Here is a 5409-nt window from a genome sequence, read left to right as displayed (position 1 = left end):
CTCATGCATGACTGATAGCAAATGCAAGTCATGGCAGCATCTTTTAATGAATTTATTGCTTTTAATCAGAAATGAGGCTTTCACATCTGGAAATTTATCTAGCTACTTCATCACTTGAGCATGGAAACATCTTAATGAATAATCATGGATGCTGACAACAATGGTTGAAAAGTTTGAGGTTTTTCCCCATGATCACATTGTTCTTTCAACCCTCCTCCTACTCAGATGTCTACTATATTATTCAAAAGTAGTATCCAAAACAATGTCCAACTTCCCTACAGCTCTGAGAAACATGGTTTAGTTGACTGAACAAATTAGTTCCTCAGTATCACATAAAGGATACAGGTAACTGAGTTTCTCCGCCTTTCACTCCTAATCTCGCTGATAGCTTATTCACATTCTGTTCAGTAAATAAAATCAAGATTAAAAAGTTGAGCTGCCTGAAGGCACTCTTTACTAACAGAGATTTTCAAATGTACAACGTGGTTTTGACTTTTAATAACATCCAGAGAGATACTTTGTTTACCTATCTGACATGTGTGAAAAATCAGTGGAGCTCCAAAGAAATAACTACATTTTCTATTCTATGTACCTGCCATCTACTTTTTGATTGTTCTCTATATTCTGGATGAACACACCACACTAATACCATCTAACCAACTTGCTCTATTAGGACCAAGAGGACAAGAATTCACAATGCGAACACAAAGAGAAACCCTCAAACAGAATGATGGTGAGAAAGCAGTGCTTAGGAATTGTCGTGCTGATATACTTCACCAGTGGAAAACAGGAATGGCCTCTGGGTGGCATGCTGGGTTTGTTGCGGGGACTATATTGTGTAAAGCCCCAAGCTGAGTGGGATTTGTTGCCAGACCAACAGTTTTCACTGTTTATTAGAACCATTTTTCCTCAGCCAGTGAACTGAAAATGACAAGAAAATAATCAACAGTTGTCTGAAAATATAAGCCACCAGCAAGCAGTCCTTCTCACTAGCATTAGAAAAAACAAAAAAGAAAAGAAAGTAGTCATTAAGCTTGCTTAACACAGCTGTAACTGGAACTGGTTCTCTTACTAAATTGCTACTGAAAGCAATGGAAAAGCCCAGCTGACATAGAATTAGCTGTAGTAGCCAAATTACAAATGACTTGGAAAAATGGCTTTTCAGATGACATTTTCTTCAATGCTTTACAAGAGGGGTCAACAACCTCTGGAGATTGATATGACAAACTGTGTACTTCCTTCCCAAATTAGGGGCTAAGTGAGCCAGAAGGACCTCACGCAGAAAGCTGCCAATCAGGATTTCTGCCCAGTTCCTCACTTTCACCTGGAGTTTGCTGCTCCGCAGTTCCCAACCCACAGGCCTGTGCCAGTGCTGCCATGTGCCATCCTAAACTTGGGCTGGTGCTGTCTTTAGTGTATGTATGCCACAGGTTACCATCCTCTCCCCTCTTCATGCTGTGGGTGTAAGCAGAACAGGAAGAAGGTCTGAGGGAGGGACACATCTAGAGAAAGTGTGTTTCAGAATTGCCCTTATCACTTGCTGTCTGATTGAAACCACAAGACTGACATTTGCTTTTCAGGGACAAAACAGCTCCTGGCAATTAAATACATGCAAGAGTTCTCTGTTCTCAGCTAAATGGAGTCTTACATTAGCACCAAGACACCAAGAAAGAGCATCAAAATCTTTTGCTCTTCTGTCTTGCTGCGAAAGTGGGTTCCCTCCTATCATTCACCTCTCTCATTCTTTTTTTTTTCCTTTCCCCCCTTCTCCATTAATGCAATTACAATGAAAAATCTGTAACTATAACAATGCTGCACCTAGATAAATTGGGAAATAGCACAGTATTACTCACATTATATCTTGAAGTGTTCAAGGCTCATAAATAACACTGCAAGCAATTCTACTAGAGATCCTTTGTTCAATATGAGATAATTGCACTCTTGCAGGTTCACTATTTAAACTGCAGCCATTTCAGAGAATTGCTAAAAATTAAAGTAGAAAAATAATTTAAAATTTCACCAGCTCACACAAAGGTTCTTACAAAAGAGAGAACTGAACTCAAATTCAGGTATTCCTCAGGCAAAGAGCCACCAAGATGGCTGAGATCTCACTTCCTTGCTTAAATGTACAAAAAGCAACAGAAATTGAAATTAAAAATACAGAATGATTGTAGAAGCAGGTCAATATTTTTAGTACAAACACTTTGTTGTGATGAAAGTCCATTGGGCTGATCAAATAAGCCAGCATGTGACAATTTTAATATGCCATTATGAACTTTAAATTGGATCAAAACCTGATAGTACCAAATAGCTTCTGAAATAATATATTTTGCAAAGATGTCTATTGACTCCTGAAGATTTCCCAAGAAGCTCAAATTAGTATATGGAATTCTAAATTCTTGGCCAAATTTCTCAGTATAGACATAGGCATCAATCAAACCCCTGAAATCAAATCACAGTGAATTTTGAGTGTTTTTTCAATACATCATCACCTTTCTGCTGGCAAAGAGAATTTCTTTACAGAGATTAAAACCTGAGTATCATATTTAAGCCTATCATGTCTAACTAATAACTGGCTTACTTAAATGTTTGATAACAGTGAACAGCAAGGAAGCTTCTCAAGAAGAAAGAACAAAAGAAACAAGCAGCAAATTAAAGTGATCACCCACAAGGCTGTCTGGAAACTTATTAATTCACCTGTATTTCTATTTTTAACTAGATCACAATCACCTGCTGTTAGGCCAGCTAAGAATTGTGAGATTTTAAAATACATAATTCATTAGTTAATGTCTTCTTAGGAATTACCTCCTAGAACTCATGCAATTTGCCTTTGTGACCCGCATTTCAATTGTGCCTCAATGTTGTTGGTCCATTTTTTGTCTGTGGCTTTTAGCAGATTTGAGCTTGGTAAGGGTCAGAAGGGCTGGCCACTCCTATTTGACCTTGTTTTGTGATTGGATTTTTGATTCTTCCTTTTGCTACAGACAACAGATACCTCCAGAACCCAGAGAGGAGGCTTTCCCAACTACCTCCAGAGCCAGACTCACAACAGACCTCTCTTGTTCCAAGGTACTTTAAAAGACAGCGAAGTAATTTTTCCTGGCTTCAGGAAGGCTTTTCCTATTAAGTAAAACTGATAGATCTATTTCTAGTAAATCTGTAACTGTTATTCTTTTCCAGCTGCACACTCTAGGGCTGGCCTGTACCAGCACTCACTAGCAGGCTGGTGTCACTCCCTCCATTGGCTCTTGTTCAGCTTTCCCAGATCACAGAGCACTTGTCCACATTGTCCCACAACTGCTTTCTTATCATCCATTTCTTTGATACTGCATACATAAACCAAAGTGTTATTTAAATAGCCTGCATCAGCCATTAGTAAGATTTCTGATTATTCATCCAGTAGAATAAAACTGTCATACCCCACCACTGATATCTAAATATTTCCTTCAGATAATGACTGAATAGTCCTTGATATTGTATCTATCACACTTCCAACTCCTATTTGCCACCTGCAATCATCTTTGTCCACCTGCACTCATCATGGTTGTTCATCTTTGTCAAGTTTGTAGCAAACACTTGATTTTGGAAGGAACAGTGTACAAAGCAGAATTGTAAAGATAAGAAACAAAATATGGAGAGGGAGGTGTCTCTAACAAAAGCAAGGTATCGAAGTTATTAACTGCAGAGTTATGGCCCAAGTGATTTAAAGCACAATTTAAATAATTGGCACAATTAATTTGCTTGATGCATCCGAGAATTATGTGCTACTACCTTTTCACTAAAGCACTAAATAACCTAAAATTGTTTAGGAAAGCATGTGTCCTGGGTTCAGCAGTAGCAGTCATTTTTTCTCCTTCTTAGTAGCTAGTGCAGTGCTGTGTTTTGATCTTTTGGCCTGGGAACAGTGCTGATAACGCCGATGTTTTCAGTTGCTGCTCGAATGTTTGGTCTGCCCAAGGACTTTCTGAGCCTCATGCTCTGCCAGGGAGGCGGGGAGGCTGGGAGGAAGCAGAGACAGGACACCTGACCCAAGCTAGCCAAAGAGGTATTCCATACCACAGCACGTCATGCCCAGGATGTAACAGGGAGTTACCCGGAAGGGCTAGGACTGTAGGGTTGGAGGAGGTATTGGTCGGTGCTTGCCTGGGGGGAGTGGGGCGAGTTATCTGTTGGCTGGTGCTGAGGTGTTGTATTCTCTTCCCTTGTTATTTCCTTTAGCATTATTATTGGTGGTAGCAGTAGTGATTTGTGTTATACCTTAGTTACTAAACTGTTCTTATCTCAACCCGTGGGAGTTGCATTCTTTTCGATTCTCCTCTCCGTCCCTCCAGGAGCAGGGGGAGGGCAAGAAGGGGGAGGAGTGAGTGAACGAGGTTTGTGGTTCGGTTTAAACCACGACAGCATGTTAGTTAAATTCTACCATACTGTGAAAAGCAGGCCTTAACCAATGTATTTAGAATGAAATATTCATATTTCAGACAATATAGGTAGTAAATTTTAACAGCATCCAGTCTTTGGAACTGCAGCACCTGTACTCAAGGCCCCAGAGTAGTAGTGTTAATTGTTTCATTTCCTAAAGCAGTACTTAAGAAAAAGAGCTTTAATTTGATCAAATGAAACTGAATGAAGACAATTTAGCCCATAAAGTTAATCACCACTTGGGTGTTCAGAGGTTTCAGAGACCTGTTCCACTCCGAGGCAGAAACGCAAACTTTACAGACAAGGACACATAAGTGTTCCTCCCACTATCAGTTCTACAGATAAAAGAGAAGATGTAGTGTCTGATTTACAGGCACACTGCTTTTTCCAATTGTTTTATGATTAATATAATCTTCCTCTTCTTGGACTTAGGTATGTGGAATAATCTATGTATTCTCCAGGCTCCTCAGTGTGTATTTCTGCACATTCTCAGACCATCAGAAAGAAAGAAAGCCCTCATCTCCTGGGCCAGGCTTTTCCCTTGCTCTCAGGTCCTGATCAAAGTCCACATTAAATCAACAAGAGTGTTTCCAGTAACCATAACATGCATTCAGTCAGGTCCCTGAGTATTCACCACACTCCCAGATTGTTCAGCCTACACAGGATAAAAGCATTATGAAAGCAAAACACACAATTCTATGATTCTATGATTCTGTTCTAATTGCTATTGAAATTAGTATTTTTCCCCTGCTTTAAATTATCTTCCTGTGGTAAATGTAGCCTCGGACTGTAGAAGCCAAAGGGACTGTCCAGAAATTTCCAAGCTGTTTCATTTTTTTATTTCCAGCAAATAAAATAACCAGAGAGTCATGACTGTTGAAATTACAATGAGAGTATCTATGTATTTAAAACTGTTTTCTGCATCATGTCCAAAAGTAATTTCATTACATTCATTATTTCTGATGATACATGGAATATAAGATCTAGTGC

This window comes from Lathamus discolor, chromosome 10 (assembly GCF_037157495.1).
Source record: "Lathamus discolor isolate bLatDis1 chromosome 10, bLatDis1.hap1, whole genome shotgun sequence".
In the NCBI taxonomy this organism is placed as follows: Eukaryota; Metazoa; Chordata; class Aves; order Psittaciformes; family Psittacidae; genus Lathamus; species Lathamus discolor.
The sequence above is the reverse complement of the archived record's forward strand: the minus strand, read 5'-3'. Positions refer to the sequence as shown.